The sequence below is a fragment of the Suncus etruscus genome, chromosome 4 (assembly GCF_024139225.1).
Source record: "Suncus etruscus isolate mSunEtr1 chromosome 4, mSunEtr1.pri.cur, whole genome shotgun sequence".
In the NCBI taxonomy this organism is placed as follows: Eukaryota; Metazoa; Chordata; class Mammalia; order Eulipotyphla; family Soricidae; genus Suncus; species Suncus etruscus.
The window spans coordinates 3,103,900-3,130,570 of NC_064851.1; the positions used below are offsets into that span (position 1 = coordinate 3,103,900).

Genomic DNA, 26,671 nt, shown 5'->3' on the forward strand with positions numbered 1-26,671 from the left:
CATTCATCTGAACATAGTTCTCTAGATCTCTCCTCAGTACTACTCGCAACTCTAGTGCTTCGTGATAGCCCAGATCCTGTCCTCACCAGCTCACACTGGTAAGGACAAGCCACAGAACTTAGGAAGTAAAAAGCTCCATGGCCCCAGGTGATTGGTGCAACACAGGTTTAACAGCGAAAAGAGAGGAAGGTGAGGAAGGTGCCTTGAGAAATGGACTTATGAGCACTGCTGGCTGGACTTGGGAAGAAGACTTAAAGCACCGTGGAGTGAGCTAAGAGCCATGTTAAAGAAAAAAGAGCCGGGGAGGGCAAGGGAGATGATGGGGAAGGAAGGAGGGAGAGAGAAGGAAGGAAGGAAGGAAGGAAGGAAGGAAGGAAGGAAGGAAGGAAGGAAGGAAGGAAGGAAGGAAGGAAGGAAGGAAGGAAGGAAGGAAGGAAGAGAGGGAGGGAGTAAGGAACAGAGGGAGGAAAGGAGAGAGGGAGGAGGGGGGGGAAGGAAAAAAGCAGGGACAGGGTAGGGGAAGAGAGTTTACACATGTTAGGAAAGAGCTGTTGGGGGACTGCAGTTCCACAGGGAAAAGGAAAGGGCGGAGGGAGAGGCCCTTGGGCCCCTGGGAAGCTGGGGAGGAGAGTTGGTGCAGATAAGCTCAGAGATGAAAGGGGGGGGCAGATGGTGAGGCTCTGAGATTCACCCCTCATGAACCCTCTGGCTGCTGAGTTGAGATAGACAGGGGGAGGGGCCCAGGGCCCCACCGCAGAGGCAGATCAGAGGCTGCTGTGAAAATCATCTAACAGGATCTGATGAGGGATTGGCTGGAGAGAGAGAGAGAGGAGGGGGGGAGAGAGAGAGGGAAAGGGAGAGAGAGAGAGAAAAAGAAGAGGGGGGAGGGAAGGAGAACAGGGAGAGAGGGAAGGGGAGGGGAGGGGAGAAAAAGAGAGCAGGGGAAGTAGGAGGGCAAGATATTGAGGGGCAAGGGTGGGAGATGGGAGGGGAGCTGAAAAGGGAAGAGGGAGAGAGGGAGTGGGAGGAGGAGAAAGGTAGAAGGGGGAGGAAGAGAGGGAAGGGAGGAGAGAAAGCAAGAAGAGAATGGCAAGAGGGTGAGGGGAAGAGATGGAGCTGCGATTGGGAGGGAGGGAAGGTGGGAGGGGGGAGAAAGGAGGGCGGACTGGGAAGCAGGGGGAGCGGGGAAATGGTGCTGGCGGGGCCTGGGCTGGCGCTGGTGCAGTCTGTGCTCTCAGCACTCAGTGCCACTTGGCAGGAAGGGGCCACTTAGAGCTCAGGGCTTTGTGTTTTGGACTCTGCCTGCGGATGGAGGTCCTCGTTCCTTTCCCAGCAGCCTAGCAGGGGACAGCAGGGCTCTTGGGGCACTTAGTACCCCCTCAAGGCTCAGAAGTGGGGTGTTCTGCAGTGCATGTCTGAGCACCTTCCCGTGGGCCCAAGACCAGGCATGCAGACAGGAGCAGCCGTCACTGCACTGGCTGGTTTTCAACCTTTCAGAGGAGGGGGCAGAGAATGGAAGGTGACAGCGGGATAGTGCTGGCCTTGCACCTGGCTGATCTGGGTTCTGTCTTTGGCACCCCATCTGGTCTCCAAGGACCTACCAGGAGGGATCCCTGAGTACAGAGCCAGGGTAAGACTGAACACAGCCAGGTGTCGCTCAAAAGCCCAAACACTGTGATGCAATTTCATATGTCACTGTCACCTCCTAATTTGGGGTTCCAGAAAATACTGGCAAGAGGTCAACTCCTCCACAGGTTGACTGAGGCATGGGAACCCTATTATTTTTTTCCCTTCCAGAATCCAGTTTAGTGAGACAATCTCTCGAAGTTATAACTTGTGACATACTGAGACAAGGTATAGTTATAAGGCTATCTAGTCATCATGGCTTCCTCATTCCAGAACATTCTTTTTTGTTTGTTTTTTTGGTTTTGGTTTTTGGGCTACACCGGTTGACGCTCAGGCTATGTGCTCAAAAATCGCTCCTGGCTTGGGGAACCACATGAGACGCTGGAAATTGAACCGTGGTCCGTCCTAGGTTAGCATGTGCAAGGCAGATGCCCTACCACTTGCACCACCACTCCAACCTCTCATTTCAAAACATTCTTACCACACTTGAATTTCATTGTGGTCTCACTCTCTTCCCTTCCTCCTGACCATTCTGGACAATTCATAGAAATGGAATTGGGGGTGGGGTGGGCGCAGAGCAACAGTAGGCCGTCTGCCTTATGCGCAGCCAACACAGGGCAGGTGGTGGTTCAAATCCAGGCATCCCATATGGTTCCCCTGAACCTGCCAGGAGCGACTTTTGAGCGCAGAGCCAGGAATAACCCCTGAGCTCTGCAAGGTGTGACCCCAAAACCAACCCTCCCAAATCGAATCGGTCTTGTGACTTTTTGTGTTGTTTTTAAAGATTCATATTGTGGAAGGAATGAGCACTTCCCTCCTTTTCAGAGCTGAATAGTACTCCACTGTGAGGACTGACCAGGGGGCTCACAGGCTCTTATTCTATTGTCCATTACCACACTGGTGGACTTTTGGGCTCTTTTCTCTGAGGCTGTCCTGAAAATATGCCAAAATAAGCATCTAGGTACAAGCGGGCTGCAGGGGCCTCCCTCTGGCTGTGGAAACCACCTTTGCAAAGAATCTATTCATAGCCTTCACCTTTTGTTTACTTATTTTGTTTTGGGGTACAGTCAGTGGAGTCAGGGCTACTACTTCTGTGTTGACACACTCTTGTGTGCAGGGGATCAAATCAAAGATCTCGGCAAGGCAAGTGCCTTCTCTGCTACACTATTCATTGCATTTGAAAATCTGGCCAGTGGGCAGGGGAAATTAGTCAAAAGGGCTGGAGCATGTGCTTTGCAGGTGGAAGCCTCAGATCCAATTCTGTGGCACCACACAGTTCCCGGAGCTCTGCCAGGAGTGATCCCAGAGCACTGAGCCAGAAGTGAACCCTGAGAGCACAGCTGGGTGTGCCCCAAACAGGGCTCAAAAAAATAAAATAAAACCATCAGAACAAAATTAACATCAGGTAATCCAGATGCTTGGGGGTCCCCCTTGGCTGTGTTCAGGCTCCCTTTGAACCATCCTCTGGCCCCAGGTTTATGTGTGAGAGCTCTCTATCCCAGATCTGGGGTTTTGTGGTGCTATTTGGGCGTTGGCTGAGGAGGAGCCCATGTGTGAAGCATGTTCTGTCTGCCGACGCAGCCACATCTGGATGGATCAGGGGAAAGGAGCAGTGAGCCAGGCCAGGGATCTTGAGGCTTCTTTGAGCCCCATCTCTAGGGTCCTGGGGGTTTCCGGAGTCCCCTGAGGGGGGCAGGGTGACCATCTGCCACATGAGCCACCCTCAGTACCCCCAGCTCTCCACCATCCTCTACTGGGCCCTACTTGAGAGGCCAAACGGGGGTGTGGAAATATGGTAGGACACCCCACTTGCCCCAGCAGCTGGTTTTCATATGGACTAGGAGAAACTCCTTCTGAGGTGACCTCAGGGACACTGCCACCTGTTGGTGCTATTCATGCTACCAGAGCCTCCAGAGGCTGAGAACCAATGTGTGTGTGTGTTGTGTGTGTGTGTGTGTGGTGTGTGGTGTGGTGGTGTGGTGTTTGCGTGCGCAGCTGACCTGGCTGGGCCTCTTGGCAGCTCCCCTGCATGAAGCCTCCTGGGACTAGATCCCCCTGGCCCTGCTGTTTTAAAACTTTCCTGAACTTTCCACGGTTGTAAATTGAACTCCCCTAACTTGGAAAATGGAGCGAAATGTATGAAAAAACAACAACAACAACAACAAACCAAAACCCAAGTGGATGCTGCATGCTGATGTGTGATTGGGCTCAGGCATTTGGCTATAAACACAGACACCCACCTTCCCTCCTAAAAAGCGGGCCCAGGAACAGCTAAGGGGCACAGAGGTGTCTGGGGAATTATGATGTACAAGGGAGGTGGTTCACTGTTCCGGGAGGGGGGGCAGGGGGCCCAATAAAGGTGGGGCATTATTTGGAGGAGGGGTCTGACAGTCCCTGAAGATGCTCCTGTCCCCCTTTAAACCCTTGGGATCCTCCAGGAGCTGCTGGAGACAGAAGCATTTCTTCCTCTAGGCTTGCTACCCAGCAGGGCGCCTCAGCTGGGCCCTCGCACCCGCCCACGCAGCGCCCCCCTCGCCTCGCCTCGCCTCGCCCGGGCTGGCTGGCATCGCTTTGGCAGCGCCGTGCCCCGAGGCCCCGAGCGCCCTCCCCGAGCAACGGCAGCAGCCGGTGGGCGCCCGAGCCAGAGCGTGCGATTTATTGTGGTTTTTAAGGGGGCGTTTTAGGAGCCGAAGTGATAATGTCTGCGAAGGCACTTTGTAAACTGTCGCGGGGGAGGGAGTGTGCATGTGCACGTGCGTGCAACGGGCTCAGCACCCCCACCCCAGGGCATCCGGGGGCTCAGCGGGGGGGGGCCCACTGGGCCTGGGGGTGCCGAGGCTTTCCCAGGCAGTGATTGCGGGGTCCCTGAGCCTCGAGCCTCTGACACCACAGATGGGCCACAGGTTGCCTGCCTGGCTCAGCCTTGGGGTGAGGCCCCACGACGGCAGCAGGGAGGAGGAGGAGGAGACAGCAGCTGGGCTGGACCGCCTGCCAGGGGAGCTGCCCCCCACGGGAGTGCGGGGGTCCCCCGCCTTGAGATGGACGAATGTTCCAGGGAGTTTTCTGCAGCACCTGCTATGGGGCTGGTCCGGCTTCAGCTCCGGGGGAGACCCGGCCCCAGAATCCTCCGCGGCCCCTAGACTTGTCTGTGTCCTCCCAGAATCCTCCACTCGCTGCCAAAGTTCTCTGGGTCCTCCTAGAAACGTCCATGTGCTCCCAGAATGCTCCTCGGTCCCCAGCATTCCCCCGCATGTTCCCAGAATCCTCCGCGGCCCTCGACTCGTCTGCGCCCTCCCAGAGTCCTCCACGGCCTCCCAAAATCCTCGGCACATCCCTAGAATCGTCCACTGTAGTCTTACAGCCCTTAGGATGGGCTTGGATGGTGGAGATGGAGGCCTTTGTCCTTAGGCCCCAGGCACGTGGCTCCGTCCCCCATTAACTGGCAGGCAGGTCATCATCTTCAGGTGGTCGCGGCGGGAATCAGACTCACTCAGACAGGCTTCAGGAAGTATCAGCTTTATTCATGCCCTATCCACCACATGTGTGGTCAATCTCAACCATTTACGCATGCTATCCTTAGCTTGCCCTGCGTCTTCACTTCTTTCAGCCATGTCTCCTCCTCTTACCTCTCCATCCAGGCAAAGACCCTCATCCCTTGGGTCAAAGGCCTTTTCTAACCTTCCCAAGACCCCTCCCAGGAATGGGCGGGGTCCTGCAGGTACGATCAAGTTGCACAGGAAGAATGGGGGCATGGGGCCACAGTCCACATGCTCTCAGAATCCTCCGTGGTCCCCAAGACTCCTCCGCGTGTTCCCAGAATCCTCCGCGGTGCCCAGCATCCCTCGCACGCTCCTAGCATCCTCCAGGGCCCCAAGCTTGTCTGTGTCTTCCCAGAATCCTCCACGCGCTCCCAGAGTTCTCTGCGTCCCCCTAGAATCGCCCACGTGTTCCCAGAATCCTCCATGGCCCCTACACTTGTCTGCATGCTCCCAGAATCCTATGTCCCCCGTAGTGTCATCCACATATTCCCAGAATCCTCAACGTTCCCCCCAGAAACTTCTGTGTCCCCTCAGAATCCTCCCTGGCTTCCCCGAAACCTCAACACCTCCCTAGAAACGTCCACAGGCTCCCAGAATCCTCCGCGGCCCCCAGCAATCCCTGCGTGCTCCCAGAATCCTCTGCGCCCCCTAGACTTGTCTGGGCCCTCCCAGAGTCTGTCACGTGCTTCCAAAGGTCTCTGTGGCCCCCAGCATCCCCCGCGTGCTCCCAGAATCCTCTGTGGCCCTCAACTTGTCTGTGCCCTCCCAGAATCCTCAGCACAGCCCTAGACTCGTCCGCGTGCTCCCAGAATCCTCTGCGGCCCCCTAGAAACTTTCATATGCTCCCAGAATCCTCCAGGGCCCCTAGACTCGTCCGCGTGCTCCCAGAATCCTCTGCGGCCCCCTAGAAACTTTCATATGCTCCCAGAATCCTCCAGGGCCCCTAGACTCGTCCGCGTGCTCCCAGAATCCTCTGCGGCCCCCTAGAAACTTTCATATGCTCCCAGAATCCTCCGTGGCCCCTAGACTCATCTGTGTGCTCCCAGAATCCTCTGTGGCCTCCTAGAAACTTTCATATGCTCCCAGAGTCCTCCGCGGTCCCCAACATCCCCCCACATGCTTCCAGAATCCTCTGCGGCCCCCTGGAAACTTTCATATGCTCCCAGAATCCTCCACGATCCCCAACATCCCCCCACGTGCTCCCAGAATCCTCCGGCCCCTAGACTCGTCCACGTGCTCCCAGAATCCTCTGCGGCCCCCTAGACGTTCACATGCTCCCAGAATCCTCCGCGGCCCTAGACTCATCCTTGGCTCCCAGAACCCTGGACATCGGACTCCCTGCGAGCGGGTCGTGGGCGGAAGCGATCCACTCCCCGGTGACTCTCAGCGGATCACAAACTGGGGGCCTTGAGGAGCGAGCGCAGCTGGCGATGCTCCGCTCTGCGCTTCTCCCCGACTCTTCGCTCAGCAATCGCCCCTGGCAGGGCTCGGGGCCCATTGAACTCAGCTGGCTGCGTGCAGGGCAGGCCCGCGCCCTCCCCGAAGGTGAGTGTCCCGAGGCCGACTGTCACTCAGGCCGCCCTAGGGGAAGGTCGGAAGGGTGGGTTCTGGGGGCTCAGGGTGGGGCTCCCGGGCGGCCCCCCTCTCTCTTTGCTGCAGAAACACTCCTGGGCCCCGAGGGGTTCGGCCTGTTTCCCTGACAATCACACTACCACGGCCTATGGGTCAGGCAGCCTTGGGGCTCCTGCATCAGCCACTCCCTGCGACGGAGCCAACAAACTCAGGCCAGCTCACCCCAGAGCCCCAGCATGGGAGGAATCTCCTGGTACTGCCCTGGGCCAGGCTCCCCTCATCTGGCTCTGGGGGCATCTACACACATAACCCAGGGGTTGGGGACCTATGAGCGTGGCTGCCAATCGTGGGGGAACTCTCCACTCCCATTTTCCACCAGGCAAACTGAGGCCTGGCAGGGGTGCCTCCTCTGAGTGTGCCCAGGACGAGACAGGGATGGAGGGCTGGAATTAGGAAAGCTGGAAGCTGTGTTTGCTCGCTGGATGGAAAACCACACCCGTCGTCTCCTGGGAATAGTGCTAAGTCGTTCTCCTTCCCTGCTGGCTCCTCTGAGGGATTTTGAGAAAAGTGCAAAGCCTTCCACAGATAGGCAGATGGATGCACGGACACCGCTTAATCTGGTTCTGGACTGTAGTCAAGCCTCCAATTCCATCTCCAGCACCTGCAACCCCCTAACTTGAGAGCCATCCCAGATAGGCCTATCTTTTGTGGACCTTGTACTGTCACGTGCTGGGATGGGACCCTCCCGGGCTTTCTGGGTCCTTCCAAAGAGTCCCCAAGGCCCGAGTGTCAGGATGCCGGTGGAGCCACTCCCTGTGATGGTGCCAACACGGGGTCTAGCTAAAGAAATGAAGGCCAGGGCCGGAGAGATAGCATGGAGGTAAGGCGTTTGCCTCTCATGCAGAAGGTCATCGGTTTGAATCCCGGCGTCCCATATGGTCCCCCGTGCTTGCCAGGAGCGACTTCTGAGCGTGGAGCCAGGAGTAACCCCTGAGCACTGCCGGGTGAGACCCAAAAACCAAAAAAAAAAAAAAAAAAAGAAATGAAGGCCCAAACTGGGCCGTCCAAGTGGGGACATTGAGAAGTCAACATTTAAACTCAGGTCAGTTTACCCCAGAACTCCAGCAAGCAATCTCCTGGTACTTTCCTCTTTGTCCACAGTCCCATTGGTCTCCCCAATGTTGCGGATAGATGTATTCAGTAGCTTGTGCAGTGGCTGGCCTGTGAGCAAGGCTGTGGCCCGGGGGCTGTGGGAGAGTTGGGATCCAGCTCCAGCTCTGAACATCTGGGGGTGGTACAAGGTGAGCAGAGTGTGGGCTCGGGCGCTGCGTCTGCATGGTCCTGTGGCTCTTGGTTCCACCCCCAGGACTTAGCTCTGCATCCAGCCCCCAAGAGGTTCTTACTGTCTAGGAGGGCACTGGACCTACAGATTCCTGGAGCAGTGCCCAGCATCCTGTGACCTTTAGCAAGGTCACCCTCTCTGAGCCTGCCCCTTTCCTGTAGAGTAGGATCCTGGCTGAGCTGGCGACACAGAGTTATAGTATCCTCTGAGATAGAGCTGGCAGCTGGAGCAGGAGGGCTCTGGGCTGACTCCTCAGGAGGCAGTGAGGTGATGGGTGATAAAATTGCTGCCCAGGGAGAGGACACAGCTGTGCCAACCTGGGGCATTCCTCAGCAGTACTCGGTCCCTCCATAAGGGACCTCCATTCTGCAGCCCTGAGACTCTGTGGTTCCCAGGCCCTCCCTGCAACCCCTTGCCAGCCACTCCCCCAGGTGGATGGCACCTTCTGGGATGGATCTGTGCCAGCGTGAGGACGGCCGCAGCAGCCCCGAAGTCTTGGCAGTGAGATTATTGCAGAGAAAAATGAAGCGTGGAAATCATTAGCTGCCTTGGTTGGTGGGAACCTGCCCGAACGAACATTTGGAGCTTTCAAATGAACATCCGCCATGGGGACGGGTGCCCTGTGCCCACCATGGCTCTAGTGGCCCGGTGCTATCTGGATTCCAGTCACTGTGGTTGCCACCCTGCCAACACTTGCCAAGCGTGCCTACTGTGGGCCTGGCAGAGCCAGGCGGAGGCGAGCCAGCCCGACGGCAGAGCAGAGGCCTCTGTGCCAGGTGCCAGCCAGGAATTGGCCAGGCAGGCCGGGCTGTCATCTCCTAGGGCTGAATGGGCTTATGGGCAGTGCCGGGGCAAGGGACTCGTGGAAGTGGGGCCTCCATGGGGCTGGAGCAATAGTACAGCTGGGCAGGATGCTCGCTTTGCACGAGCCTAACCCCTGAGCATCTCTGGGAGTGATCCCTGAGTTGCACAGCGATGAGTAAACCCTGAGCACCATAAACTTACAAGAAGGGGAAAGAAGTGAATTGGGGAGGCCCGGCTGAGATGCCTGCTGCCTTCGGCAGGGACCAGGAGACCAGGCTGGTGGGCCTGGCACCAGCCGGACTCCAGCAGAACAGGCCAAGCTTCTGTCTTCTGTGGCAAAGGGCAGCCAAGCCAGGGGCGCTGCTGGCTTGTGGCGGGTCACCCAGTGAGTGTCCCCTTTTCCAAACTCAGCTGTCCCTGTGGATTTTCCTGGGAAGAAGACTCCCCATTATTGTTTTTTTCTTTTCTTTTTTAGATTTTAATGATGGGGATCGATTTTATACCACCGAGCGAGGCTGGGGTCACCGAGGCCCGCCTCTGCCTGTCATCCGGGGGGTCCCCAAGGGGGTCCGGGGCCGGGGCCGGTGGGTGGGCAAGGGGGAAGCGGGGCGGGGCGCGTCGCCTCCCGGGTGGGCGGGGGCTGCCGCGGGGGGCCCCCCACCCCAGCCCTGCGCGCCGCGGCCGCCCGCCGCCTCCATCCGGGGCCTCTCCCCACCTCCGCCCGCCCGCGCCCCTCCTCCGCCGGCGCGCACGGCGCCCGCCGCCCTCCTCGCCTGCTCTCCTCGCCTCTCCGCTCCTCTCCGCTCCTCTCCGCGCGCGCCCCTCCGCCTCCGCCTCCGCCCGCCCGTCCTGTCCTCCGCGCCCGCCCGCCCGGCTCTTAAGTGCCATCGAGGGGCGCCGGGAATTGCAGCCAGTAAATCGCGCCCCGCCACTCAGCAGCGGGGCCACCGCAGCGGCGCCGCCCGCCCGCCCGCCGGGAGCCCGCCCGGGCGCCTCTCCAGGGCCCGCAGGCCCGCCCCCGCGCGCCGCTGCGCAGGGCCTGCCCCGGGCCGGCCGGGGCGCGCGGGGCCCGCGCTGGAGGCGAGGACGCGGCGGCCGCGGGGCGCCCGGCCCGGAGCGCGCGGCCCGCGCCCCCGCGCGCCCTGCCCGCGCCCGCGCCCCGCGCTCCGGAGCCCGGCCCCGCTGCCCGGGCTCTCCTGCGGGCCAGATGCCGGCCCTCCGGCCGCCAGGGTAAGGGGGCAGCGCGGGCGCGTGGGCGCGGCGGGCGGGCGGGCGGGCGTCCGGGGCGGGGACGGCGCCGGCCCGGGGCGGGGACTCAAGTTCCCTCCTTCCTCCCTCCCGGGGCCGGACAGGTGGCGAGGACGACGCGCGGGGGGCCCCCCGCCGGCCGGGGCCCCATTGTACAGATGAGCAAACAGAGGCCGAGCGGAGCTGGCTCAAGGGGCGCCCCCCGCCCCGGCCCTTCCCAGTTGCTGCTGCTGCTCGGGGGTCTCCGCACACTGCCCCCCCCCCCCAGTGAGGTCTGGCTGTTTCATTGTGGGAGAGAGACACGGGGAAAGGAAAAAAAAATAAAACAGAAGCAGCTATTGTCCCGCAACCAACCGCCCCGCAGCCCCCCACCCACCAGCAACGGGGTTCTGACCCCTCGTTCCCCCGCCTTTTTGTACCTCTGTGCCTGCCCAGGTCAGCCCACCGCTGCCCAGCCCGCTTCAGCACCTCAAGTCCGGTCTCTGAGCCAAGCTGGCCCCTGAGAGCCTCCGCCTGGCCTGGGAGAGCACCCCCTCTTTGCCCCCCTCTGCCCACAGGTTCTGCAGGAGCCCACCCGCCTGCCCTGCTGGGGTCCTGCAGGACGGGGTGTATGGGAAGGGCCAGGACCCGGGGACCCAGAAGTGACCCTTGCAGAGTTCAAGGGATTTTGCAGCCCACGCAGTGCAGGCTCTGCCCCCTGTGCGTGCCCCATGAGGGTCTGCTAAGCCCCCTCGCTGCCGCTGCTCCTCCCAGAGGCCTCCTTCTTCATCTGCTCAGGAGGACTCCCAGATTGGGATTGTGCTCCCAAGAGCCAACCTTGGGGCCTCTGCCTGCTGTTGTGCCTCAGACCTGTGTTGGGCCTGCGGGGACTGTCCCCCTTCTAGCATCTGTCCAACGCCCAGGCTGACCGAGGGCCACCAAGTCGTTTGCCTCAGCACCCAGACCCTGCACCCTGTGACCCGCCCATCTGCCCACCCAGTCGTGGGGTTCTGGGGCTCTGCACTCCAAACCTTTCTTCTCACCTCTCCTGCTGCCCTGCTGGGACTCTGTGGCCTGAGCGTCCATCTCCCCGTCCACAGCTTCTAGTTTCTGAGCTCCTGTCCCAGGCCGGTCTGGACCACATTCCTGAGCTGTGTGGTCCCTGCTGCCCACTGCGGACAGTGTCAACTCTGGGAGCTTAGCCTGCACCCCAACACCTGCCGGCCCCACCCCTCCGTGGGGTCCTGCCTGACCCCCAACTTATTAAGCCCTGCATGGTCCGAGCGGAACCCCCAGCTCTGGGTGCAGCCTTGGGCACAATCCACACGCCTCTGTGCCCCCTTTCTTGCCCCTTTCAGACTGGGTGCCACAGGGGAGCAGGGAGCAGGCCTGGACACAGAGGGGCCAGTTGGGGCCCAGAACCTCCATTCGGGGCCCAGAACCTCCATTCGGGGCCCAGAGTTGCCAGCCTGGGTAATCTTGGAGGAATCTTTCCGCGGGCATAAATGGCCCCCATGCTTCTTAAGGGGGACCCCTCAGAGCCCCTCTGTCCCCCTGGGGACCCTGACCCCAGGGTCTCCCACTGCTGACCAGGTGCCCGGGACTGTGGCTCAGCCGGCCTGACGGCCCCCTCCTGCTTCGAGGGGCCGGGACCCAGGTCCCACACGGAGATGTTGGGCCCCTCCCTGTCCTGTCCCCGCTGCCCCTTGGAGCCCACCCCTGACGTCCCCCCGGGGAGCGGGGAGAGTTATGTCAGGCCCTCTGGCTGCGCGCCAGCGCTCCCCACGGAACTATAAATTGACCTGTCGGGGAGGGAAGAGATTAATGTCGGCCATCTTCATTAGCGCGTCCCCCGGGGTGACAGCGCTGCCCTGAGCCGGCTGATCGCGGAAGGGAGGAGGCGTGGGGGGTGCTGGGGAGGGGTCTGCTCCCCCCACCGCAAGGGGCAGGGGCCAGGGCCTGCCCGGGAGCCGAGGCCTGCTCCTGCTGGTAGGAGGCCGTCCCCCCGGCCTCGGTGCCTGGCAGCAGGCCTGGCCTTTGATGGAGGACCTGTGTGCTAATTGGGAGCAGGGATGCGGCCCCGCGGCTCCGCGGGCTCCCAGCCTGCCACCGCCAGCTCCGCTGCATCTTTGGGGCCTTCATTAGAGGCCTTATCCCTGACCAGAAAGGAGCCCGCTGCGGGCTGAGTGTGTGTGTGTGGGGGGCGGGCTCCCCCTCCTTCCCTCCCCTCCCCCTTCTGACTGCGTTGATGGAGGAGGGAGGAAGGGAGGAGGCCGCGTGTGCACCAGGAGGAGGAGGGGGACTGCAAGGTTGGTGGGGCTGCTGCACTGCTTCTGCAGGCCCTGACCTTGGCCAGCCCCCTGCCCTGCACCCAGATAACCTGCTGCAGGCCACGAGGGTGAGGGGCATACCTCTGGAGGGGGGAGCAAGGCAGCCCCCAGGGTCCAGCCACAGAGGGGCCTCAGCTCCCCGCCTTTAGACCTGGGTGTTGCCCTGGCCCCCAGTTTCCAGACTGGTCTCAAGAGGTGCAGGAGGCATTCATTCATTCATTCGTTCGTTCATTTCATCCAGAGTGGCCTGTACTCGCCCTGCTCCCTGGGGAAGCAGCCCAGGAATGAGGGGACATAGTGAGAGGGGGAACCTCCCCCAAAGCATGTCCTGAGCCTGGGCATTCTGGAAGGCTCTGTGGGTGAACCAGAGCCGCTGGGGGTTTCCCTTACAGATGGTGCTCGCACCCGGCTGCATCGTGGGCACTTGTGATGCCCCAGTGCTTTTGCTCCTCAGACCCCTGCACCTGGCTGCAGGGAATGGGGCGCAGGGGTACTGGGACCCCCTTTCCACACACTCCCCTGTGTCCCAGCCTTTCCTGAGGTAGGCTTGAGGCTCTGGCTTGGTTCCTTAAGTTGGGTCTCAGGAGCACCTGGCTGGTAGTTTGGGGAGGCAGCAGCTGGGCCCAGACCTTTTTATGGGGCCTCTTAATGGATTTGGGGGAGCCGCTTGCAGGTGAGGGCCCTCGGAGGCTGTGGCGCTGCTCCCTGCCTGGATTTCTCAGAGTACAGCGAGGTGGCACCGTGCCAGGGGCTGGCACATGCTTGGCGCTGAAAAGATGCATTGAGTTCTGCACAGGACATGCTGGTTGTTTCTGCCTCAGGCATCCACCCCTGTGGCCCAGGGAGCCCTGGTGAAGTGAGGTGTAGCTTCTTCCCAGCCCCTAGCCTCAGCCTTCAGGGTACCAAGCACCCACTCTGCAGGGGGAGGGTTCTGCTGGGGCAGGAAGCATGTGGTTTGGAGTGAGGGGTGAGTAGCTTTGGGTCTCTGCCAAGGTGCTGTGTGGTCTTGGGCACTTTGCTAAACCTCCCTGACCTTCTGTGTTGTCGTCTGTGTCTTGGTGGGGTCGGTTGGGGGGGCATAAATACCCCCTCATGCGTGGGGGGGTGGAACTTCTGCTCCCTGGGGTGGGTACATTTATCGGTGGGGGTGTCAGCTCTCCTGAGTATAAAGAACCAGGGGGAAGACGGGGTTGGGGGGCAGCTCTCGGCAGCCGGGCCTCAAGGGCTAGAGGCTTTTCTGGAACAACGTGGCCCCTGGGCGGCTGGTCTCCCCGATTCCCGTTTGGAAAAGGGGACCAGAGCCCCCCTCAGCTTTGCCCCCGCTCTGTGACGGCCACAGTGGCGGGCTGCTGTCTCCAAGGGGAGCTCTGTGCGGCCCTGGCACGGCTGCAGCCGGCGCTGCCACCCCACCCTGGCAGTGCCCTTCAGGACGCTGGGCCCGAGGCTGCTGATGGAGAGGGGTCTTTTGTGCCAGCCCCGTCCCGCCTGGCAGCCTGGCAACATGGCTGTCTGCCTCCGCCCCCCGGCAGGCAGGCAGGAGCCGCTAACGCGTTAGCAGTTTCATTAAGCTTCGCCAGCCTCCCGCCCAGGCCTCCCCGCTAATTATTTTCCCAGCCCTTCCACTCGCAGCCCCTTAGCGTGCACTTGGGGAGCGGCCCTGCAGGCAGGCCAGGCAGCTGGGGCCTGGACTCTGCCCAGGCCCCCCCCACTTCTACCCCCCCATCCGCTTTCTGCATTGCCATTGAAGCTTTGTGTCCCCCTGAGGCCTCCGTGAAAATGCAGATCTGCTGCCTGCCAGGGGTGATGGTTAACCCATTAGTACTGGCGGGTCTGTGCAGCTCCTGGGCGCGGCCACCCCCCCCCATGCCTATCTAGCAGCCTGTCCCGGCTGGCCCTGGGTGCCCACTACCCAGCTGGGAGGGCACTGAGCTTTTCTTGTACTGCAGAGTTTTGGCAACCAGCGCCCCCTTGGCCTGGGTGTGGGCTGGACCTGCTGATATGGGGTAGAGGCGCCCTGCAGAACCCGTTGGCCTGGCACCCAGGAATCCCGGGTTCCACCCCAGCCTCTCAGGGAGGGAGCCAGAGGTGGGGCTCTGGGCCTTGTGCAGGGTGGGAGGCTCCAGTAAATCGGTGCATGGAGGGAGGTAGAGCTGGGATGGCTGTGGATCCAGCTGTGCCTAAACCCATCCCTGGAATGACCAGATACCTAAGTGGACATGACATGTACCCGTTTGGGTTCCTTTTCTTTTGAATAGGGTTTCTTTCTCTGGTGTCCAGCAAGAGGAAAAGACTCAGGCAGGCTCTTCCGAAAGGGATGATATTTTCGTTATTGGGACTTGAAGGATGAATAGGAGTTTGTGTATCAGAGGAGGGAGCAGAGTGAGGCAGGAGCCTGGCATTACACCAGACAGGAGGTGAGCAGAAGTGCTGGCAGTGGGGATGTTGCAGGGGAGCCTGGGGCTGGATGAGGACCATGTGGGCCAGGCAACCAGGGCAGGGCAGAGGTCTGGGAGTGGAGGGAAATGAGGTGGCGGCACCTTGACACTAGGACGGCTCCCCCTGAGTGGGGCTGGACCCTTGAGACTGGGCTGCGGGGCCACTCTGTTTCTTTCCCTTCTGTTTCTTTCACAGTGTTTCTTTCCCTTTCTCTGCCTCTCTGTCTCTCTGTCATCTCTCTCTCTCTTTCTGGGCACTTACTCACACGATCACATGGGAGGAGCTGCTTCCTGTGGTCACCCAGGTCCCCAAGCCCGGTCCCTGGGAAGAACCAGCCAGAATCTCTCTCTCTCTCTCTCTCTCTCTCTCTCTCTCTCTCTCTCTCTCTCTCTCTCTTCCTCTCCTCTCTCTCCTCTCTCTCCTCTCTCTCTCCTCTCTCTCTCCTCTCTCTCCTCTCTCTCTCCTCTCTCTCCCTCTCCTCTCTCTCTCTCTCCTCTCTCCTCTCTCCTCTCTCTCTCCTTTCCTCTCTCCTCTCCTCTCTCTCCTCTCCTCTCTCTCCTCTCTCCTCTCTCTCTCCTTTCCTCTCTCCTCTCCTCTCTCTCCTCTCCTCTCTCTCCTCTCTCTCCTCTCTCTCTCTCTCTCTCTCTCTCTCTCTCTATCTATCTATCTCTCTCTCTCTCTCTCTCTCTCACAGTGTTTGGGCCATACCTGGCAGTGCTCAGGGCTTATTCCTGGCTCTGTGCTCAGAAATCATTCCTGGCAGTGCTCAGGGGACCCTATGGGATACCGAGGATCAAACCCAGGTTGGTCGTGTACAAGGCAAACACCCTCCCCGCTGTGCTGATCTCATTCAGGCCCTGTCCCCACTGTCCTGTACTTAGTTGAGCACTTCTCACTCTCCCACTCCAGTAGCCCCTTCCAGCTCTGCTTCCTTTCTGTGGGATGTCACCCTCCCCTGTCCTACCAGTTCTGCCCCTGAGTCTGCTGTGGAGACATCCCTGTTCACACAACTTGTGCCGGGGCCCCTGAGTGTCCCCTCTGAGGATGTGCTGGCCCAGAGGGCAAGCCAGTGGCCTGTGGATTCTGGCTGGTTCTTCCCCGGGGACAGGGCTTGGGGACCCGGGTGACCACAGGAAGCAGTTCCCCCCATGTGAGCGTGTGAGTAAGTGCCCAGATCCTCCTGTATGCCCAGCCCCAAGTTCAGGCATCGAACGAACCATGTGGGGAGGTGATGCAGCTGAGCCTGATGGACACCCTTGTGCTGTGGGTCCCACCTGAGCAAAGCTCCAGGGCAGGGCTCAGCAAGCCTGTGAAGGGAGAGTGCACGGTTGTGGAGACAAGTGTCAGGCTGGGGTTCTGGGGCACTCAGGGGGCCTCTGGAAGGAGGGGATGGGCAGTGGGGCTGGGAGACCCCAGTTTCTGGAGACCAGAGGCAACTATGTGGGTGGAGTGGGTGCTAGGTGCTGAAAACCCTCCACCCCTGGGCAGCGAGGCCTGTCCCCAAACACCTGGTTGTGTCTGCAAGTTTGTGAGCTTTGCTGCTTGTGCCTGCCTGGTTCTAGCAGCTACATGTGCCTGCCTAGTCCCAGCAGCTACACATGTGTGGCAGCCCCTGTGCCAGTTTCTCACCAGCTGCGGACAGGGCTGAGGTGTGGGGTGGCCAGTGGGGACCTGTGCCAGTCAGTCCAACAGTACGAGACAGCCTGGGCTCCGGGGGTGGGGGGTTGCGCTGCTGGGGATAGTAGCCCCTTTAGAGGGAACACAGCCCACTGGGTGGGCGTCTGGGGCAGCTGGAGGGCCTGTGAACACAGGTCTGCTCTGGCCGCAGTGCTGTACATTGGGACGCCTGCCCCCCCCCATCCGGCCTCCCCCCAGCCAGGCTGTGCCCCAGTTTGCAGGCGCAGAAGCAGAGCCTGGAAGGCCAGGCTGACGGAGCAGGAAGTTTGTGTGCTCAGGGGACACATTTCACAGACACGCATCGCCGTGGCCTCTCCATGCAGAATTGTGTGTGACAGGCCAGGGGACACCCCAGAAACAACCTCACCCCCTACAGTCTTCATACCCTGCCCTCCCGCCGGCCTCTGGCACCTTTCCCACCGAGGGGCCTTCCTGTCTTCCTCAAATGGAAGTTGGAGCACTGGGGCTCGAGCCCTCTCATCGACTGTCCCCACAATGCCCAGAGCTGCTTATGGCCATGGAGGCAGGACTGAGTGTGCCTCAGTTTCCCCATCCCATCCTCTGGTTCCCAAGACCTGAGCAAGTATGTGATTCAGAGCTTGTTCTGTGGGTGCCAGGATTGAGAGGCCTAGTTCTCTTTCCATGACACTCCCCGCTCTGATGCTGATGGACTCGGTAGCCGTCAGCCTTCATTTCCCCTCTTGGGGGACCCGTCCCTTCTGCTTGGTTCTCATGCTGAGCACATGACTCCCCTCTCTGGTCTGGAGTCTGGATGGTGCTGGCCACGGTGCTTATACCCAGAGCCTCTGCTGTCCCTTTTGGGGCTCGAGGTGGAGGAAAAAGGGGGTGGCTGTCGGGTGGAAGCCAGGGTGTGGGGGTCCCAGCCTGCCCCCGCATGCTGTGTTGTGGCCATGGCCGCATTCCCTTCTCGCGGGGAACCTGCTTATCTCAGCATCGGCCACCGCTCGGACTGCATCGGGATTCCCCGGTCCTGCCTCACCCCTGAGGCTCGCCCGAATTGGGGAGCACGCGCCCAGGGCCCCCCCGGCGGCGGGCCGGTAGCGATGCTCCGCTCTGCTCTGCGCGGCGGCTTAGCGGCTTGTCAGGCGCGCGGGCGGGTGTCCCGGGGCCGCGTTTGATTAGTTCGGGCTGACAGTTGCGCTCCGTGGCGCTGCCGGGAGGGGAGTCCGTGATTACCCTAATGAAGCTTGAACGCAGTTTGTCATCCAAACAGCTGGTTCGGAGCCGCCGCCGCCAGCTGCCCGGCTCAGCCGCGCGCGATGCTGTTCACCCAGCGGAGACTCAGCCCCGAGCAGCCAGGGTCATGGGGGTGACAGGCGGGGGGCGGTGGGGGGGCGGCCCAGGGGGCTCCTAGGGGCCTTGGGATGGGCTGGATAGACTCCCACAGATAGGGGAGCTGGCAGAACCTCAGACAGTGAGCAGAGCAGCTTCTGAGGACACGAAGCAGGCAGCTCCCAGGCTCTGGGGCTCAGTTTCCCCATCTTTCAAGTGGGTGTCAGTCCCTTGCTGCTCCAAGTCTCTGGTTTCCGCCTGAGCTGCGGAGCTCCTCGCGGGCTTCTCCCCAACTCTGGCAGGCGCTCACCGTCCTCAGTGTGGGTCCTGCCACTGCTCCATGGTGCTGGGCTCGTCTGGAAGCCAGGAAGGAAGGTCGCCCTGTGCTTTGCTGGTGTGTGTGTGTGTGTGTGTGTGTGTGTGTGTGTGTGTGTGTGTGTGTGTGTGTGTGTGATGGTGGGGGGTGGGGGGTTTGCCTTCTGATGCTGGACATTTTTGGGGGGGTTTTGGGTCACACCAGCAGCGCTTAGGGGTTACTCTACGCTCAGAAAATGCTCCTAGCAGGCTCAGGGGACCTTATGGGATGACGGATTCGAACCATCGTCCTTCTGCATGCAAGGCAAATGCCCTACCTCCTGCTAGCTCTCTGGCCCCTGATGTTGGACATTCTTATCTGGGGAGCTGACAGGGACACCCAGAAGGACAAGGAGAGAGAGACACACATACAGGAACAAAGGCAAAGCCCGCAGTGCAGCGTGTACAAAGGCCCTGGGGCCTGTGTGTTGTGCCGGACAGGAAGTAAGTCTGCTGGTCATGCCTCAGGTCGGCTGGTATTGAGTAGCTACAGGTGGGGAAACTGAGACTCAGTACAGAGGGGTAATCAGCCCTGAGAAGCCTGGAGCAGGGACTCTGGGTACAAGCTCCTGGGCCTTCAGGCTGGGTGAGCCATGGCCCGTGTAGGCAATAAGTCTTTTCGGGCACTGAAGGAGAGGGTGAAGCCAGTGGACACCTGGGTTTTCCCCTGGACATTGAGGGCCTCTTGTCACTGTGGGTCAGGGCCTGCATTTCTGCCAGGACCACTGAGTCTTCTCTGAAGCCTGGAAGGGGAGTGGGGAGTGCTGGCCTGTCACTCCCCCCCCAGAACCTTTGGCTTTCCCCCCCACCCCGCGTGTGGCCTGGCCCCACCCCACCCTCCTGCCTCTTGGCTGTGCTTGTGGGTGGCTCTGTTTATGTGGGGGCTGTGTTTGTGTGGGGGGCTTTCCTGTGTCTGCTTTCACACCCTGTATGTCCTATACTGGAGGGTAGCCAGCTGTGCACCCCGATTTGAGGTCCCTTACCCTCGTTCTCCTTGCTCAGCCCCAGCCTCTTCCTTTCAGAGAGGGCCACAAGGGCAGGGGATTACGAGGTCCCCACTGCCCTCAGAAGAGCCAGACCACCGGGCTCAGCAAGAGTGGAGCAGCAGACAGCCTGAGCTCTAGTGAAGGTGGCTTCTGGCCTTGAGGTGGGAGGGCCGCTCCCTGAGTTGCTTATCGCTGGTGTGACCGTCACCTGCTGCCATTGCCGCAGCCTCGCTGGAGAGAGCAGCTTATCAGAGTCCTCACCTCTGGGGAACCCTCCGGCTTTGCCTTGGGGGGCACAGAGCAGGGCTGGCAAGTGGTGTGATACACCTATCCTGCCCCTCTGGAGCCCCCTTCCCTGCCCAAGCCTGGCTCCCTCTGAGGCTGGAACAGGTTAAATGGACTTCACTGGCTGAATCTGACAGGTGAGGCTTCAGGCTCTTAACGGGAGCATCCAGATGGGCCTGGGCAGCCCAGCGGACCAGCCAGGGCAAGGTTCTGGGGAGCCAGCTGAGCTAGAGGCTGGGCCGGGCTGTGTCCTCAGATGTCACAGGCCTGGAACCACCTGGAGGAGGGGAGCTTTTCTACTGTGCTCGAGAGGGATGGTGGCCCAAAGGATGAGGCCAGATGCGGGGGAGGCCTGTACAAAGGCCCTGTGGCAGTCAGTGGCAGCCTCCCCCCCAAAAAAATTGTGACTGGAGTAAATTCATAGGCCAGGCAGGTGTAGGGTTTCTGGGACTGTCTTCGAGCTGGGCTTTCAGTGTCAGATGCGCTGTCAGGTCTACACTCAGATTTTGGAGTCCTGGGGGTTGCCTCTCTGTCTTGGGCCTGGGATCATGGCCCAGTAGCTCCTTTTCCCCTCTCTGCTCCCTGAGCACAAAGTGTCTCTCTGGGCCTTGGTTTTTCTAAAAATATCAGTGAAATGGACTCTGAAGGAAGCATGGGCGAGAGGGGGGGGGGTCATGGGAGCCCCTCAGCCTTGAGGGAAGGCCCCTGGGGAGCTGAGTGGGCCCTGCCCCTCCTGGGCTTTCAGCCCAGTGCTCCTTCCCCTAGTGTGGCAGTAGACACTTCATGTCTGTCCCGGGAGTGGCTCAGGCAGAGGCCAGGCTGCACTCAGTCAGTCTGTGTGGGAGCGCTATGGGGGTGCCCCTGCTAAGACAGTTCTGCAAAAATGTCCTGAACTGCCCCTGGGGTGAGGAGGGGATGCTCTTCCCCCAGGCACGCCACTGTGAACCTTTGGCAACCCAGGACCCCTTAGCTAGGGAACCACACTTGGACCCCCAAAGGGAGCCTGAGAGTCCCCACAGGTGCCCTGTCAATGAAACGGATGCGTCCAGGCCTCGGATCCCCGCCCAGGCCTGCTGCTGGCGCATCCAGCAGGGCTGGAGGCCTAGTGGGGGAGAGAGAGGCGGGCCCCATCGTGGACCCACCGCAGATGCTAGGCTCTATTCTGGGCCCAGCTCTGCCTCGACCCCCCACCCCGGGATCCTGGGCTTCCACACCGTTCCTGGAGCCTGTTCTCGTCCTACCCTGGGACCCCTCCTGGGTGCCGCCCACCTGAGGCTTCTGGCACCATGCCTGGGCCCTGGCGCCGCGCAGATACCAGCAGGATTGGGTAAAGCTGCAGCCCGCTGGGACCCGCTGCCAAGCGAGCGAGGGCAACTTGGGTCCCTGCCAGCCGCGGTGGAGATGCCGGGAGGAGACAGCTCTGCAGGCAGGAGTGGGTGCGGCTGGGCCTGGTGGGCCTGGCTGACCAGAGGCCTCTGCAGAGGGACTGTGGGGCCACTTCCTGGGCTCTGGGTCCAGCTTGGGCAGCGGCCACTGGAGCCAACACAAGTGCGGTGACTGGTCCAATTGCCTCCGTGACCCATGAGGAGACCAAAGCCAGGACTGGGGCTGCCTGTGGGACAGTGGGACAGTTACAGCAGACTTGCATTTGCCCAAATTCACTTGAATAAGGAATAGTTTATTCCTTGCCTGACTCACCTTTATTCCCTTGCCCGTTCATTAATTTATTCACGTCACCCATTCCCTCTCTTCCTCCCTCCCTCATCCATGTAACTCACCACATCATTCATTCCCTCACCACTTCACTCATTCCTCCATTCAGCCACTCAGCCATTCATGTATGCATTCATCGCATCACTCATTCCCTCACCGCATCACTCATTCCCTCACCACATCATTCATTGCCCCACTTACCCATTCATTTCTTTACCACTTCACTCATTTTCTCAGCATCATTCATTCCCTCACCACATCAGTCATTCCTCCACTGATTCATTCATCCATTCACCGCATTACTCATTTCCCCCACTCACCCATTCATTCATTTGCCACGTCACTCATTCCCTCCCTCACACATTTATTTATTCACTGCATCATTCATTCCGTCACCACATCACTCATCCCTCACCATTTACTCCTTTATCTACCCATTCACCTATTCATAGTCACTGTGTCCCATTCACTCATTCACCGAATCACTCATTTCTTTACCCTTCATTCACTCACCCATTCGTCAGTCACTCATTTATTCATTCCCTTCCTCCCTCTCTGATCACCAGCCATGCATTTCTTCACGTCCCCATTCATCCAGACCTTCACCTCGCCTGTCAAGTCACTCACATTCATTCCCGCACTCGCCCGTTCATCCAAGTGGTCACCTGCTCTTTCGCCCATTCACGCGTCCACTGGGTCACTCACTTACTCATTCTTTCACTGAGTCACTCACTCATTCATTCCTGGACTTCCTCTAGACATCCATCCCTCCAGATACCGAGGCCCTCACTCATTCATTGCTGCCTCATTTCGTACCCCCGTTCATCCTTGCACTCACTCGTCCATTCACACCCCCTCCTTGTCCCTTCCTCCCTCTCCCCCAACTGGCCGCAGGACTCTAAGAGGGACACCTGTCCGCTCTTGCCTGCCCAGTCTCGCCTCCCTGTCCTGTCCTGCCCCTGCCACAGATGTTTCACCTTGATGTCATAGTCAAGAAAGAGGCTTGTGGGGCCGGAGCCAGAGCAGTAAGGCATTTGCCTTGCACACAGCCAACCTGGGAAGGACCTGGGTTTGATCCCTGGCATCTCATATGGTCCCCCGAGCCTGCCAAGAGCAATTTCTGAGCGCAGAGCCAGGAGGAACCCCTGAGCGCTGCTGAGTGTGGCCCCAAAACCAAAAAGATAGAAAGAGGCTTGTCGCTCTGTCCTAGTTTAGCTGAGCTGTCCTCCCTGCTTGTGATGGTGTTGGGGTGCTCCGGTCTCCCCTGGACAAACAATATGTCTGTGCTGTGTCTCCTTCCTGGCTCTTGCATCTCTAGTGAATTCACTCCAAGACTGATGGTGAGGGACCCTTAACTCTGTTTCTCCTGCTTCAGAGAAAGGGGCTGGGAGGAGGGGGCAGGACACCCCTCACATGGGAGACCCCCGGTTCCATCTCTGGTGCCACAGAAACACAGACAAACCGGCTCTGAGCCGCCATGTCGCTCTGCCTGTTCCGGTCACCGTGTCCTGCTGCTCTGACCACGGAGATCCCTCAGCGTGTGGAGTGTGGCGGTGCCAGCCTGGTGGGGTAGACTGGTGCTCTGTGGTGCCCAATTCCGGGCACCCACTCACTGCCCGGTTCCGAGTTCTTTCCGCTGCTATTTCTGTCTGGGCCTGAGCTGTGTCAGTTTCCTGGTTTTGCAGAAGTAAAGCGAGGCTGAAGTGAGCCAGTGCTGCCCCCTTTGGCCCGGAAAGGTGCCAGTCGGGGAGAGCCCCGTGTCCACTGCTGGAACCTGGGGTTCTGTGTTGGGGCCCACTATGCTGCAGACAGGCCTGGAGGCTGGGTGCTGTCCTGTGGAGTGGGACATCAGGCATAGGCCTGAGCCTGGGGGAGGAACCGGATGCAGCTTGGAGCTGGGCTGGACATGAAGCTGAGCGGTTGGGGCCCTGGGTCAGGGTCTCCTGGGGCTCCCCTCAGATCCCCACATGGGGACTGGCCATCGAGCCTGAGCTGTGCCTGCTGCCCAAAAGGTCGTCTCTGAGCTGATGACCATCCCTGAGTTGGGTCCTGGTGACCATCCATCCCCAGCCTAGCCGCTACCGTGGAACTGCCGTTTACAACTGCTCGGGGACCTGTAAGTCTGTGCGACTCGACTCCTGTGTATTTAAATTCTCGGCCGTAATGTTATATTAACTCATTTTTTGCACTTTCCTGGGAGGCCGCATGTACATTCCTGTGGTGGGGAGGGGACAGTTGGCCGGGTGCGTGGACAGATGCAGCTGTAAGGGTGCTCAGTTGGTGGGGCTGAGTGGGGGCCCTTTGCCTTCAGCTGCCCCCCAAAAACGTGCTTCCTGCTTGGAGCACACAGGCTCCTCTCCAACTTCTGGGTGGCTGTGGTGGTCCTGGACGACATGGCATGGCAGGCTCTGGGGGCTGAGGGTCTAGCCACATTTATTGTTTAACTGCGTGTGGACAGGGCAGGAGCCAGGTGGGGGGGGGGGCAGTACCCAGGGTTGCGTCCTCAAGTGCTCTGATGAAGACTTGGAGGTTCCTGTAGCAAAAAGAGTGGGTGGGCCACACTGTAGCAAAAAGAGTGGGGCAGGACCTTGGGGTGTCTATGGGGTGGGATGAGATCAGGGGGACTCCTTGGGGGGACATGGCTTCCGGGACAGGCCCAGAATCTTGGCAGGGTGAGACAGGTGAGGTTGAGAGTTAGGTTTCCACACACAGTCTTTTTTTTGTTTATTTGTTTGTTTTTGGGTCCCACCTGGCAGTGCTAAGGGGCTACTCCTGGCTCTATGCTCAGAAATCGCTCCTGGCAGGCTCGGGGGAATCATATGGGATGCCAGGATTTGAACCACCGTCCTTCTGCATGCAAGTCAAATGCCTTACCTCCCTGCTATCTCTCTGGCCCCACACAGTCTTGGCATTTGCCCTGTCACTCTTGCCAGGTTCTCGGGGCTCACAGGATGTCCCTGTTCTGTGGAGGAAGCGGAGGGTGAGGGACTTGAATCGCCTGGACCCCTCTGAGTCATCTCTCACCTATGAGATTCCCTGGGCTTCTCCAGCTGCCCAGGCAGGGGTGGACCCTAGAGTCCCAGCTTAGGACAGGTGGGCAAGGCCAGAGACATGAATGCACTGGCCTTGGTCCCTGCCACGTCCCAGCTCAGCAGCACCTCCTCTAGGAGGGCTTCTCAGATTTTTCCCTCCAGCTGTCATTTATCATAACTCACCTCAGGGCCTGACACTCTGCCAGGACCTGTGAATCAGGGGACCTCATAACACACTCCCAGCGCCAGACTGTGGCCACTGGGGACAGCTTCTGCTTATCAGGACCCAGGGACATTCTAGTGCCAACGACATGGCAATGCCCCCCCCCTCCCCCGTGTCCAGCCCCTGGGCCATCCCAGATGGGGTTAGGAGAGTCAGTCTGGAGCTAGGCCAGCGGTGGGGACTGGGCAGCCAGAGCCTGTGCCCTGGAGTGGGCCCCAAAGGTCTTCATGAGTAAAGCGGGTCTCCTCCCTTCAATCCCCACTGTCCCCTCCCCCGCAACCTCTACTCCCTCCCTCCCGCCTCCCCCACAGACAGACACCCTGGATGTTATTGTGAATTTTAGCCGATTGTTCCCCAGAAGCACCAATCTCTTTGGGGTGGGGCCGGGGGGAGGGAGAGTAAGTAAATTATATATTGAACTCCTAACGGAGCCGAGGCCTTGTGGTTGCCATGGCAGCCGGGCTGGAAATAGCCCGCGTGACATCAGCAGCACAGGTAGAGCCAGCCCAGCCCAAAGCAGCCTTGGGATCTGGGGGCGCGGCCGATTAGCATGTGCAAACCTGGAGGGCGGGGCAGCGGGGGTGGGGGGGAAGGGGTCTTGGCAGGTTGGCGGCCAGGATGCTGGGGGTCAGCCTGCTGCTCCCCCTGGCCCAGGCCTTGGAGCTGGGGCAGGTTGCCACCTCTAGTGTGGCCCCAGGCTGCCTGGGCTTGCCCACCAGGTGGGCTCTGGGAGCAGAGCCAGGTGGGCTCCTGGGGCCCTTTGAAGCCAGCACCTATGGGGCCCCAGCTGACGGCACCTCTCAGGCCTGTGAGGAGGGCACCTCCAGACTGGATGAGGCCCATGGCCCCACCCAGAGGTTACCTTTAAACCAGCCCTCACACCCAACCCCACAGGAAGGAGGAAGAGCTCACTGTCTTGGTGTCTACTCCAGTAGGTGCCATGGGCGGGGGGGGGGGGGGGGGGGGGGCAGTGGGAAAGGAGGAGGAGGTCTGGATTCAAAGTCTTGCCACTGCCCTCATCACACACCCTCACACACATATACTCATGCAGCTGACACACATAAAAGTCACATACAACTCGGGGCCTGGAGAGATAGCACAGCGGCGTTTGCCTTGCAAGCAGCCGATCCAGGACCAAAGGTGGTTGGTTCGAATCCCGGTGTCCCATATGGTCCCCCGTGCCTGCCAGGAGCTGTTTCTGAGCAGACAGCCAGGAGTAACCCCTGAGCATCGCTGGGGTTACACGACCACAGACGGACACGCCTACATGGCATACACATGCATGACACACACACGCCCAGTGTGTGTCCAGTCCATGCCCACTCACATACACACCGACACACACAGAACTCACACCACAGTTTATGTCACACAAAACACACAAAATGGATAGACAAGTCCTACACATTCTGACGCCACATGACACACAGTCGCATACTTGCACTGACACCCACATACACTCACACATGAGCCGAGGTGCCTCTGGTCTTCGGGTGCACCTGCAATGGACGTATTTCCGCTGGCCGCTCTGGTCTTGCCTGAGCTGCGGGTCAGGTAGGAACTGGCTGCTCTTGGTGGCTGCCTGAGCTGGTTGTTCCCCTGTGAAGACTATATCCAGAGGGGGTGATGGCTGTGAACCCCAGGTCTGGGGCTGTGAGGGTCAGGGCAGGCTGTGGGACCCAGACCTCAGGGCTGAGCCCCCTGAAGTATGGAGATCTAGGCAGGCTATGAGCCCTCTGGCTGCCCATCCACATGCAGTGGAGCAGACAGAGTCTTGGGGAGAGAATAGGCTGGTGCAGTTTCAGGCGGAAGGGCAGGGCGCACCCCACATTTGGGGGGGAAGGGTTGGAGGGAGGAGCTAGAGGGACCTTTGTGGGAGGGGGCCAGTGCCGGGAGCCTGGGAGTGAGGCCTGCTGAGGCTACAGGAGCCTGGATGGTGCTGGGGTGGGCAGATCCTGGCTGGGTTTCAGAAAGTTGAGGGTGGGGTCCTAGGGCCAGTGAGAAGGGCTGGAGCACCTGCCTTTAGCAGAGACCCCAGTTTATCTCTGGCATCATGGAACTGACCAACCTGTGAGCCCTGCTGGGTGTGGCCCCCCAGGAAAGAAAGTGGGGCTCATGAGGGCAGGGGTGGGGTTAAAAGCTCAGATGCCCCGATTTCCTGTGTAGACCCCGAGCTGAGAGCTCCTCTTCCTGGACACTCCTGGTTCACTGGGGGGCAGAGAGTGTGGGACC

At 60.0% G+C, this 26,671-nt stretch overlaps 1 protein-coding gene across 2 annotated transcripts in view; it reads left to right on the forward strand.

Moving 5' to 3' along the window:
- Positions 1 to 10,095: 10,095 nt before the first annotated feature.
- Positions 10,096 to 26,671, forward strand: part of TCF20 (transcription factor 20) — a 129,051-nt gene continuing 112,475 nt past the window's right edge. Inside the window, exon 1 of one of the 2 annotated variants that reach the window (XM_049771529.1) lies at positions 10,096 to 10,113. The gene's annotated coding sequence lies outside the window, so the exon portion shown is untranslated. Of the gene's footprint in view, positions 10,114 to 14,802; positions 14,855 to 26,671 lie in introns of those variants that run through there. The other variant, XM_049771530.1, reaches the window with a different exon arrangement.